The sequence below is a fragment of the Aquarana catesbeiana genome, linkage group LG03 (genome assembly GCF_042186555.1).
Source record: "Aquarana catesbeiana isolate 2022-GZ linkage group LG03, ASM4218655v1, whole genome shotgun sequence".
Lineage (NCBI taxonomy): Eukaryota > Metazoa > Chordata > Amphibia > Anura > Ranidae > Aquarana > Aquarana catesbeiana.
The window spans coordinates 325,859,646-325,874,046 of NC_133326.1; positions in this window are offsets into that span (position 1 = coordinate 325,859,646).

The window sequence follows — 14,401 nt, forward strand, 5'->3', positions numbered from 1 at the left end:
ACTACCTGAAAAATTCTCTTTTTCAAACTGCAAAGAGTCAGATTGGGGTGCTGCTGCTGTATGTAAGCCATGCAAACTGTAAAAGTAAAAAAAAAAAAAACAGCTCTACGGGCAAGTATTTGCTGCCAGAGTATGCTATTGCTGAGATTACCTATTGCTGAAACTGCTATGCCTGTTTCTCCCTGCCTTCTGCCCATTTATAGAAGTTATAGCTGTGAGCTGGACAGCTATCAGTCAGGGGTTATGTTTTTTTTACAATAAACTACTCTCACCTTGCCTCTGATTTTGCTTTCAGCATGTCCATATGACTATTCAATGTTTCTCAAAAGTAATTGGCCCACAAAGACGCTACGTAAAATGGACCTTCTTGGTTTTTTTCTGTTTTTTTTTGTAAACATGAATGATCAAAGAGAACCTTTGAACCATGCTTTAACCACTTTAATACAGGGCACTTTTTTCAGCTTTTAGCACAGTCGCACTTTGAATGACAAATGCGCGGTCGTGAAACATTGTACCCATATTGCATTTTTGTAATTTTTTTTCACACAATTAAAGCTTTCTTTTGGTGGTATTTAATCACCACTGGGTTTTTTATTTTTTGCCAAATAAACAAAAAAAGGCCAACAATTTTGAAAAAAAAAACATGTGCTTTTCTAAGTCACTAAAATTTTGCAAATAAATAATCCTTCTTCCTAAATGTAAACTGTATGTTGCTACATTTCTTTGGCCAAAATAACCCAAATCGGTCCACAAACAATGATATATATATTATATATATATATATATATATCTATCTATATATATATATATATATAGATAGATATATATATATATCTATCTATATATATATGTATATATATATATAGATAGATATATATATATATCTATCTATATATATATATATATATATATATGAAAGATGATCAGTCTTGATGTACTGATGGCCTTTCTCCTATCTTGAGACCAGAAAATGCCAGGACAGTACAAATATCCCCCAAATGACCCCTTTTTGGAAAGTACACAGTGCAAGTAACTTTTCAAGTAACTTTTTGTCACAATTTTTGGTAAAAATTAAGAAATTAAAAAAAAAAAAAATTCAAATTTTTATTTTTTATTTTTACATACTGTCACCAATGATGCACAGCATCATCATATGAATAGTGTGGCAGTGACCAAAAAGACTGACTGTGGACAGTATGTAAAAAAAATAAAAATGAATTAACCGCTTGCTGACCAGCCACCGCAGTTATACTGCGCAAGGTTGGCACGGCTGCGCAAACCGCCGTAGCTGTACGTCGGCAGCTTTAAGAGCTCTAGGGGGTGCACGTGTTTGGAATATGTTTCATTGAAATTACTATTACTATTAGTATTATATTACTAATATTGCATAATATATATTGATTTCTTATTTGCAAGACAGTTTTACCTTAAGAATTCTTCTGAAAAACTTTTATTTTTTTTGTTTTGTTTCTTTTGCAAACCTACTTTTTTGTTTCTTTCGCTTAACCTTTCCCCCTTTACCCTTCGCTCCGGGTCCTCTCAGAACTGAGCCTTCAGCTGCTGAACGACACTCCGAACCAGGATAGGTGACCATCAGTTTAGAGGACCAAAGAAGAAAAAATCTCCCTTGGATTGGGACTTTAATAGACCACCAACTCTTAAGGTAAAAGATGTATATTTTGTTAATGTACTTAAAAACGGACGTAAAGACGTCTATGACATACAAAAAAGAAAGTGCATTCCATACAAAATTGATACTAGATCAGAACAGGAATAATACAAATATGATATTGAATGTGCTCTCCTGGGGTTGATGTACCCCGATACCCGACGCGTTTCCGGTATTCTGATACCTTCATCAGGGATTTGAGAGTTGCAAGTATTTAACAGGTGTATGGATTCAGGGTTTATTAACTGAGTCAGAGTGGGATAAGTATTCATTAGAACCTATATTCTGCCGGCTGCATGCCGGGTGGATAAATATCCAAACAAGTCCCACCGTGGGCGGCTCCTGGGATGGACCCTTAGTGTGTCCGGATCCTATGGTGGTGCCTTCCGCTAGTGGTGTAGAGCAGAGTTCCGCAGAGCACCACTAGCGGAAGGCACCCCCCATAGGAGGTTGTTTAGCGATCTCCCGGAGGAGATCCCTAGATGTCGACGCACTCTCATATTCTTGATTCTTTTAGTGGATAAAATAACCATTGCACATGCATGGAAATCGCCTGTAATCGATATTGCCCTGGTGAAACACAAAATATCATGGATCATGAGCAATGAAAAACTGACTAGTATTTGATAAGATAGGCAATCTAGGTTTGAAAAAGTATGGAACCCCTGCATCGCTTATGTCCAGGTTCCTTAAGAGTATGGCTGGTTCGTGGGGAAATACCCGGAATAAAGGGACTCACCCAATCCTACTCTTTTCTGATTCCATTCCTAACCCCCCTCCCCATTCAAACCTATCCCCCCCCCTTCCACTTTCCTTCTCTCTTCCCTTTTTCTCTATAACATTTTTATTCATTTATTTTTTATTCTCCCTGTTCTCAGTTCTGTAATACCAAAGGGCAAACTTCTGGTAGGATGCTGTTGGGGGACAATGGAATCTCCTCATCTATGTTGTATTCATGATTAACATGTTTTAGTAAGGTTTAATGGATCAAGAAAATCGATCCTATAGGATAAAGCATCCATGTTGTAGCTATTACATGACGATTAATGAAACGTAAACATGTGTATGTTGACTTAAACCTGTAATAAAAACCATTGAAACAGAAGGTTAATCATGTATATTTCTGCTATTAGGACTTATACTCTCTTCTTTATATCTTTACATTGCTTTACCACATTTGTACTGTAAATATTGACACTGCAGGCACACATATATCTGTTCTTTTTATATGGGTTCATTCAAACTGAAAGCTCCAGCGCACATGTAATCAGGTGCTGATAACCACCCCCTCCAAAAATCTAGTACAATACTATAAAAACTTTAAAAAGGACTAACTAAGATAACGATCACCTGTTCCAGTTCCTCTGATCTTTAAAACAAACCATTTGCTGTAGTTCTCTGCCTGTCCTAGAGGCATTTCTTCCCATATATCACAGACAAGAAGTGACCTAAGTGTATTCATACGCAGGAACTCATGTCTGATGAATAAAACTATATCTAGAACAATATCATTAATCCGTTTGACTTAAATGCCCTAGTGGTTTCCTAGTGGCTCTATTAGAACACTCATACCTATAGATCTTTGCCAGTGTCTGTGGGTTCTACGTACAGCATTGTAGCTACTTTGTCAACCATATTTGTATTGTTTTAAATAATATTTCTAGTGCAGTTGTTTGAAACATAAGTAATTCAATTAATAAATGCATGACGTTGGCCAGATATTAAGACATTTTCTGACTGATGTTGCACACAACAACACAAATACAAGCATGCAAGGTTGCATAAGAAACAGGTAATGCTCTTAACATGGAGAAACAATAGGCTACTGGAAAAAATGCAAGCCAAACTTACAGTCAGAAAATGGAACCCTGCCAACATGTGTGTGTGTGTGGGAAAATATTTATAATATAACTCATTAATGAATGAATTTTACAGATCTAGGTTAGTTTCATAGTCACATTTTCACACCGTAGATTTTGTCGTATTCATATAATTATGAAATGCATTTTTTCCTGCCAATACCATAGTCAATGCACTTTAACATTTAGACACAATTTTGTTTTGCACACGATGGAGTTGATTTACTATAGGCAAATAGGCTGTTTACTTTGCAAAGAAAGTTGCAAGGCAATTTGCCTTATTACTTAGCGAATGTGGTGAAGTTTCACTTTACAGAGAATACCCACTACTGTGCAAGAAAAAATAAAACATAATTTCTGCTTGTACACAAATGATGGAAATCAGCAGTCACTAAGCTCAGGGGCAAATCTTCTTGCAAAGTAAACAGCCTATATGCCTTTGATAAATCTACCCCTATATGGCACCAGACCATAGCATCCACAAAAGTATGTGAACACCACTCCAAATTATTAGATTCACGTGTTTACAGGTAGGGGCACTGTTAATTCACAGCATACAAAGACATTTAGCCAAGTATGCACTACCAAACTTGTGGTACCAGATTGGGGAGGAACTTTTTTTTCTGTTCAACTATGACAGTTCTTTTGTGCACAAAGCAAGCTCCACAAATATGTGGTATTATGTGTTTGATGTGAAGAAACTTGAGTGGCTTCCACTGAGCCTCAAACTCACCCCTCCTGAAAACTTTTGGGATACATCTGAATGCTGATTGCAAGCCAGGTGTTCTTGTCCATTTTCAGTACTTGAATTCACAAATGTTCTTGCAACTGAGTAGGCACATATTCCCTACAGACATGCTACAAAGTAATGTGCAAAAACCTTCTCAGAAAACTGGAAGTTGTTATAGACACAAATGGAGAAGAAGGAAGGGCAAGTCCATATAAATTCTATGTCCCTATATGCCCACATCCTTAAATATCATCCACAGACCAAGGACTTTCAAGGACATATAGGAAACAAAGACAATATTATAAAACCTCTAAAGTTTATTGTACAAAAGTTGTTTTACAAAACATATCTAACACCATTTTTTACTTTATTTTTTATTATTTTTTACCTTGTTTTTTAATGTTATAGTTCCCACTTTTTTATGGCCTCGTTAGAGGGACCTATTTATGGGATTTATAATTATTTCTCATGATTTTTATGTTTTTATTTTTATACATCTTTGGTTTTTGTTATTTCCCCAAGACAGAGTTTTTGAGGCTTGCACCGCAGATGCGTTCCAAGACCTATTACCCGTTCACTTCCTGCTTCCTTCTGTGTGTTTTAATGGACAATCAATAGTTGTTCACGCTGTCGGCACATGGTCACTTGTGTCTGCCGGATCGTTGGACATTGATCTTGTGATTGGCCTCTAGACAGGCCATCATTGTATTACCATGTGACCTTCTCCTTGCCTCTTGGATTGGCCCAATGGCTGACTATTGGTTGTTCACGTTGTTTGCACGTGACCATCCACGTCTGCTGGATGAATAGGAGCGGGTTCTATTGGTTAATGAGATCGAGGTTTGGTTTATCCCCTCATCTCTCATTTGTCTATTTTTTACCATATGATAATGACATAGACGTCACTCCCGTGAACCCGGAAGTTAGGCTCCACATGGCGAAACCAGGTGTCTTAGGTTTGTTATCATATTTTATATTTAAATAAGCATATCAGTGGCAAGCAGGCATACACCTCAGCTGAAGTCCATGCGGATGAAACGCGTCAGGTTCGATATGCTTGCTGAGCCACTACTTACATAAGTGCTTTGTTATTCTGTCAGTTTGCACTTGGCCCCTGTCTGTTTGGGAGTCAGATGATTTTTTTTTTAAATAAAAAACTTTTTATGCGGATTCACACCATGTGGAGGCATTTCTTCCTTTTTTCCTTTTGAGAGATATACCCTATATGGGAGGACCGGTGACCAGGGTTTGCAAATTCCAATACAGCTGTATAACCATGGAAGTCCCAAGACTGTAAACATCCGATTTTGATGTTTGGTGAGTAATTACCACGAATTTCTACAGATTCAGGATGCAGCTCTGCACCTACCTTCTCTGGGCCAACCATTCCTACCGGATCCCGGTACAAGCTCGTTTGACTCACAGCCTTTGGCTTGTGAGTCCACCTGTTCTGGTAAGGGTATTTCAGCCTTTTCATTTATAATTTTGAAATCCCTGTCCAGTATTGTCTCAGTGTCTACCTCAACCTTGGTATATTGATTGGATCCACTCCACATGTACACTGAAGGCATTGAAGCCGTTCACGCCAGCATTTGATATACGCCCATATGAACATTTCCTGCTAAGGGTGTCATTTATTTCTGATTTTTGGAAACCTTATCTCTTATTTAAATGCTACGAACTGATTACACTGTTATTGGGTTGGAGATAACACCTATTGTATTGTTACAACATTTGAGCTAATTTTTCACATGTATGTACACAATATATGATGGTACTAGTTTAGTTTTTTTGTCAAATATATTTTTCCCACATTTTCATATTCACTTTATACAATATCCCATTCTTAGTTGGGTTATACCACCTTACATAATTTGGTAACTAGTAGCAGGTTTTCCATCCATTTTGGTATCCAGTGATATCTGGTGCCATATACGAGTGAATTATACCTAGTCACCTGCTTATTCACAGGCATTTTTTCGTTTAAATTGCAGGCTGTTATCCTGTAAACGCACATACATATGTATTTAGGTTTACTATTCACCTATATATATTTATTTACACTTACCTTTTTGAGTGTTTCACCAAATCTTTATTGTGCAATAGACCTCCGGATCCACATTCTGGTTAGGTTTGCACAATAACGGACACCATTTAGCGCCACATTTTTTGTTTTATTCACTTAACATTTGGTCTATTTATTATGTTGGCTGCTTTTCCTTTACAGTTGGCACAGTATTTCCATCCATTTTATATCTAACACCATATTCAATATTATCAGTGTAGGGTTCTCAGAATTTTCCACATGATTGCATAGTACAAAGCAACATTCCATATGTCAGCTTAACGTATTTCAAATAATCCTACATCTGCATCAGGAGCCCATGTGGATGAACCAAATCATATTAAAAACAGGAAATGTAAACATTAATTAGAGAGTGGTTGAAATAAGCCATCATTTCTAGAAGGGGAACATGTTAGAGACCACTGGACATGGAGGCTGGAACATGATGTGAAATTACAAACTGGCTTGGTGGCTTCTTTGCCTTCTCTTTTGTAAGAAACGGGCATTCTTCAGTCGTTTGTTGTTTCTCCATGTTCCTCTTCTGAAAATGATAGCTTATTTTAACCACTCTCCAACTGATGTTTACATTCCCTATGTTTAATATGATTGGGTTCAACTGCATGGATTCCATCTACATGTGCTCCTGATGAAGATATAGGATTATTTAAAACGTGTTGAACTGACATGTGGAATGATTGCTTTGAGCTATGCAATCATGTGGAGAACCATGTACTAATAATATTGGATATGGTGTTACATATATTTTTAAAACAGCTTTTGTACATCAAATTTTACAGTTTTTTTTTAATATTGTCTTTGTGGTGCCATTTCCTATATGCCCTTGAAAGTCCTTTGCTACTACAAATGTTGGTCTATGGCTTTGGAATAGGATGTCCAATAATTCCATACAGGTGTGATAGTCATGAGTCCATAAACCTTTGGCCAAATAGTATATATATATATATATATATATATATATATATATATATATATAAAATTATATTCTGAATACTAACATTCAGCTTATTATATTTGTTCTTTCATTTTCAGGTGGTATTTATCACTGAATAAATTAGAATATGTGACAGTACTGTCTTTTATTTTAAACTGTTTACCAGCGTGCCTAAACTGATGTAAAGCATGTTAGTACTAATTTAGTGCTTACTGTTATATTTGCTGATTTTGAAAGTGTCTACAAAATATGTACAAAATTAATATCAACACATGAAACCCCCGCATAATAAATCTGCTTCTACCAGCTTCATAGCCACAGTATAAGCAATATATAGAATTGAAGTGGTTTTAGGCCTGTATAGCAGTTTTAGAAATATTTCCTATGTTTATTAGGGTCAGAACTGAAAAAATAAAATAAGTAAAAAATAGTTCTTTATTTATGTCTGCTGAATATGAACCACTTCAATACCGGGCACATAGACACCTTTCCGCCCAGACCAATTTTCAGCTTTCAGCGCTGTCGCAATTTGAATGACAATTGCGTGGTCATGATACACTGTACCCAAACAATTTTTTTATCATTTTGTTCCCACAAATAGAGCTTTCTTTTGGTGGTATTTGATCACCTCTGCGTTTTTTATAAATAAAAAAAGACCGAAAATTTTGAAAAAAAACAAGTTTTTCTTTGTTACTTTTAAAAATTTTTGTAAATAAGTATGTTTTCTTCTTCAATGACGGGCACTGTAATGGCTGCACTGATGGGCATTGATATGGCTGCACCGATGAGGTGGCACCAATGAGGTGGCACTGATGAGGTGGCACTGATGATGGGCACTGATAGGCGGCACTGATGGGCACTGATAGGTGGCACTGATGGGCACTGATAGGTGGCACTGGTATACGGCACTGATGGACACTCATAGGTGGCACCGATGGGCACTCATAGGCGGCACTGATGGCCACTCGTAGGTGGCATTGATGGGTAATTATGGGTGGCACTGATAGGTGGCACAGATGGGTACTGACAGGTGGCACCAATGGACACTGATGGGTGGCACTGATGACCCTAAGGGTGCCATTGCTGGGCATCACTGCAATATACTGGTGCCAATCAGTGCCCATTTGTGGGCACTGATTGGCACAGATTGGTCACTGACTGGGCACATGTGGATGGCCATGGGGTACATACCTGGCCATCCACATGTTGCCCCTCTCCCTGGTGGTCCTAGTGGCGATCCCTGGTGGTCCAGTGTGGTGATCTGAGGGGGGGCTGCGCTGATAAACAATCAGCACAGACCCCCACTGTCAGGAGAGCCGCCGATCGGCTCTCCTCTACTCGTGTCTGTCAGACGCAAGTGAGGAAAAGCCGATCAACGACTCTTCCTATTGACATCATGATCAGCCATGATTGGACATGGCTGATCACGTGGTAAAGAGCCTCTGCTGGAGGCTCTTTACCAAGATCGGTGGAGCGGTGTGTCAGACTGACACACCGCTTCACCGATCGTCGCGATGCGCGCCCCTGCGGGCGCAGCAGCCGCATGTTATCCTGCTGGACATCATATGATTCCCAGTCAGGATAACTGAACCACCGCCCGGCCGTCATCTGCTATGGGCCGGGCGGGAAGTGGTTAAACACTGTATATTGGTAATAGGCAGTCTTCTATGCAACTAGCAGGTGGAGCTTCAGTCTCCTTTTCACATCATTAGCATGATTTGTTTTTAATTGTGCCAAAAAAAGCTAATTGTTGAATTAAGCTGGCCATAAATAACGCCATTTTTTTCAATCTGATTTGATTTTAAAAATGGACGGAGTTCTCCATCCACACAAAAAAGATGGATAGAGGAATCCCCTCCGCTGTTTCATTGTATTCTAACAACAGGACTCCTCTGCTGTCAGAATACACTGATCAGTGGCTGCAGCTGATTTTCCAGCATTCTAACAATCGACTTCAGTCAATTGGGGGTACATACCATAAACTATCTGTTTAACTATTAAGGATAATATAGTAGGATGAAAGGCCACTCAATAGTTCTGTGGCAACACAATCACAGATATTTATCGAAAACCTTCTTAGGCGAGTAGTCTCTTTTGTGCTTGTAGCAACCCAGCAGCTCCAATGAAACAACACCAGGAGTGATGTGATACAAAGCTTATTCTAAAAAAACATAAAGTGCTTGAGAATGCTTGCATAGATATGTAATCACTGCACCATAGGTAATAAATCCATGTTGACATTTATTGTGAAAATCCATAAAATCAGTAAAAAAACATTCCAAAAAATAAAACACACAGTGTGTCCACAAGTGTGCTGATAATGATAAAAACAGTACACCACAGGCTAGTGCATCAATAGACATCCAAAGAGAGCAATGCTTACTGAGCCCAGGACTGAAGTGGTGACAAGCCGGTGCTCAGATGGAACAAAGGTGCCCAATTTAGGTGGTGCCTATATAGGGTGGCAATAAGGCGCTCCACCCTGACTGATCTTTGGCCAGCGGCTTGTCTCCAGCGGATAATTGCCTAACTGGTCTGTCGGCTCCTTGGCTAAGCTGTCCATTGGTGCCCTGCTCTGGCTCTATAGCGGGGTACCCCGCAATACACCGGTCCCACCGGTATGTGGCCTTATTGCCACTCTGTATAGGCACCACCTAAATTGGGCCCCTTTGTTCCATCTCAGCTTTGGCTTGTCACCGCTTCTGTTCTGAGCTCAGTAAGATTTGCTCTCTTTGGATGTCTATAGATGCTACAGCCTGTGGTGTACTGTTTTAACCATTATCAGCACACTTATGGATGCAGTGTTTATTTTATTTCTTGGAATTCTATGTTTTTTACTGATTTTATGGATTTACACAAAAAATGTCAGCATGGATTTATTACCTATGTTGCACTACATATCTATGCAAGCATTCCCAAGCACTTTATGTTTTTTTAGACCATGTCAAATGGGGATGACCATACATGGATCAATATTTGGCTGGGCCCTGCTGAACTGGCCACATTTCTATCCATCTATTGCCATCTTTAGTCATCAAAGCAGAAATTCCTCTATCAGATGGCTGAGCCTATCATTTATATCAGACAAAGAGAGCTTCAAAGCATGCTGCTCTGCTGTTTTCTTTTTTTAGATAACCCACAGGACTTTTGGAATCTCTAATACTAAATATCTATTTGTAAAAACTTAAGATATATAATAACAGTAGTGGATTGCCATTTTATCAGTGCGTCACTTAAAAGAAAAACCCTTGTGACTGTCCTACTGACATATAGCATATGATTATTCCTCTACAGGATTGGTGTCCCAACTACAAATTCATTGTCATTATCTTTATTACTCAATTTATCTTTTACTCAAGCAGCAAAATAAATGGTACATTTTTTTTCAATTTAACACAATAGGTCCTCTTTAATAAAAATATATTCTGTTCATTTTAAACATTTGCCTTTCCTACCTCAACATCTGCTGTGCCAAAAATATACACTATGGGGAATTCAAACTCCATTTTCTGCAACGTGCAAGAGCTGATACATTGCCCAATTTATTACAACAACTATTGTTTTGGCTTTCAAGGAAAAAAATAGAAGAGAAAAACATAAGTAAATTTTCTATTTAGTTGAATTGTGTGGGATTGATAAGATAAAGGAGGAACAATCAGTGCAGAGATTCAATAGCATAAAACACAGTTAAGGGGAGACTTGCTCGTTTTCTTATGTCAGTGGAATCTGAGCTTGATAAACAGCCTAGTTTAAGGTGCCTTCAGCCTTTGCTATAAAGCACTTCTATATGCTTTTCCACCCCATAATCAATCTGTCTTGTTTTACCTTAGATATCATCCCGTCATACGCTTTTCCTCCCTCCTCGAACTGCTAAAATATTTATTCAAACAAAACCCACAGCAATTGATCAGTAATTGTAAAACCACAAAGACTGTTTGTTTTTTTTTAATAGCGTGGGAAAGAAAATGCTGTGAAAGTGAAAACTGCAGCAATCACATCTACATTCTATTATGTATTTATTATCGATTTGTTAACCTTACAAATGTATATAAATAATGTTATTTTCCTTTACATGTTTGCATTAATGCTTTATTGCTAGTCTGATCCTGTTCCTGTCCATATTCTGTTGGCAAACTTATTGCTGTTAAATGATATGTCTGACTTGACACCTTGCCCTAAGCAACATTGACTGGATAGCTGAAGACGACAAGCTCACAGAGGCAGTGTGACTTCTTAACTGTCATCTACATTGACCTGGTTATAATGAAGGGATGAATGGTCAAGTTGACACTGTATAGTATGTAGAAGTTAATGTCATTAGGGATAATTCTAAGAAATGAAGTTATGGTGAATTCTTGGCTGTGCTTTGAGGTTGGCTTATGCATAGCAGTGGCTAATTCACACGAATGCATCTAACAGGTCATCATCATTTGCACATCATTAACAAGTCCAATAAAAAGGAAATTGTTCATATAAAAATCAGACACTTTATGATAGGGATTGGTTCGGGGGAAAACAATACCCTTCTAATTTTTTTTTTTTTTACATTTTTGCCGATTTATTAAAAAAGAAAAACTGAAATATCACATGGTCCCAAGCATTCACACCCCCTGCTGTGACACTCATATATTTAACTCAGGTGCTGTACATTTCTTCTGATCATCCTTAAGATGGTTCTACACCTTCATTTGAGTCCAGCTGTGTTTGATTATGCTGATTGGACTTGGTTAGGAAAGCCACACACCTGTCTATATAAAACCTTACAGCTCACAGTGCATGTCAGAGCAAGTGAGAATCATGAGGTCAAAGGTACTGCCAGAAGAGCTCAGAGACAGAATTGGGGCAAGGCACAGATCTGGCCAAGGTTACAAAAAAAATTCTGCTGCACTTAAGGTTCCTAAGAGCACAGTGGCCTCCATAATCCTTAAATGGAAGACGTTTGGGACGACCAGAACCCTTCCTAGAGCTTGCTGTCCAGCCAAACTGAGCTATCGGGGAGAGGTGCCTTGGTGAGAGAGGTAAAGAAGAACCCAAATATCACTGTGGCTGAGCTCCAGAGATGCATTCGGGAGATGGGAGAAAGTTGTAGAAAGTCAACCATCACTGCAGCCCTTCACCAGTCAGGGCTTTATAGCAGAGTGGCCCGATGGAAGCCTCTCCTCAGTGTAACACACATGAAAGCCCGCATCATGGAGTTTGCTAAAAAACACCTGAAGGACTCCAATATGGTGAGAAATAAGATTCCCTGGTCTGATGAGACCAAGATAGAACTTTTTGGCCTTAATTCTAAGTGGTATGTGTGGAGAAAACCAGGCACTGCTCATCACTGTTGTAATATGTTGGCCAATTTATGTATAATATTGTATTGGAGTATGGGTCGAGCAGAAATTGTCCAAGCCAACTCAATTTTAATATAACAGCTGAAGACCCTTTGATGTGTTAATCTTATGCAAGTCTATTTGAACATCTCAAAGAGTATTCAGGTGGTATCTGTTAATCTAATCTAATTACACATATCTAAGGACTTATTGATGTTGATATGCGGGAGTGCAAATTGGGGCGGTTTATGACTACAGCTGTTCACAGCTGGGAGTTGTTGTCTGTTTGAAAGACTAAAGCTAATCAAAGTCCTAAATTGAAACGGCCAATCAAATTGCTCAGCCATTCAATATTTAGTGAATGTAACACGGCATTCAGTCTATAGGGAGGTAGGTGAGGCTTGTCTGTGTATGGACACACAGACCTAAGAAATTGGTTTCTGAATTATATTTCCTCTGTCTGATTTTTTTTGTCATCTGTGGACTTTGGACTTTGTTCTGTGTTGGAAGTCAATAAAGTGTGCATCTCTCTGGAAGAATTGGGTTGCTTCGGAAGAGTACTTACATCATCATTATAATAATACCTAAATATTAATTATCATACCCACTCTACATCATATCACCCAGTATATATTAATATACCCGATCACTACATTGGTGCCGTTCAAGTGACCAGAAGAGCATTTTCGGACTTAGTAACAGAAGTCGGTGGTGACAACAATCCTGTGAGGTGGACAGAAGTCTGATGAAGAACCAAGAGCTGTGCTGTGACTCTAATGTCTGGCTGTGACATAAGAGAGTCTGATCTACAAATTTAAACAAGTTGGGAACCCCAGAATTATTCTCTGGAGACTGGAAACAACAACAAAAAAAGGACTGTGTCGTGTACCAGAAGATAAACAAAAAGAAGCAGCGCTATGATTTAAATAATGTAGGTAGAATCACAAGTAGTGAATAGTGATAAATAAAGCTCATAAACAATCAAGTGACAAAATAAAGTCCAATAAATGGAAGAAAATCTTCAAAGGTGCAATGGATAAACCGGACAACTGAGTCCCTTATAGGCAAAAACAGATGGGGTTGGATGGACCTTCACCACACCACAGTGTTACGAATAAAATGGGCGCTTACCAAATGGCAAGCTTAAAAAGCTTGTGACCTTAACCCGGTCGGGGCCTTTAGTGAGATGGGAACACCGTTTAGACACTTCCTCAGACCGTGGATGGCTCACTATCCTCCACAAAAGAGACCAGGATGCAGAGAGGGCTATGCCCATAACCTAGAGTTGTTCTCACAAACAATGCCCCAAAAAAGAAGGAAGAGCAACATAGCGTAATCCTGGATGGATATTTATTTAAAAGACATTAAAAATACACTTACAGTGTGTAGAGTAAAAAACAGCATGGAAAGCCGGCCGGCTAGCACGAACACCCGTCCTACAGACGGTGGATACGGCACGTCAGCACGTCAGCACGCCCGACGTACGTTTCGTCACACTTCTGACGTCGTCTGGGGCACGACGTAACACTGTGGTGTGGTGAAAGTCCATCCAGCCCCATCTGTTTTTGCCTATAAGGGACTCAGTTGTCCGGTTTATCCATTGCACCTTTGAAGATTTTCTTCCATTTATTGGACTTTATTTTGATTGTTTATGAGCTTTATTTATCACTATTCACTACTTGTGATTCTACCTACATTATTTAAATCATAGCGCTGCTTCTTTTTGTTTATTTACTGTATAGTGTGTGTATCTCACATATAAGCGGCTGCTCTTTTTTCAATTGCCTGTCAATTATTTATTTGCTTGA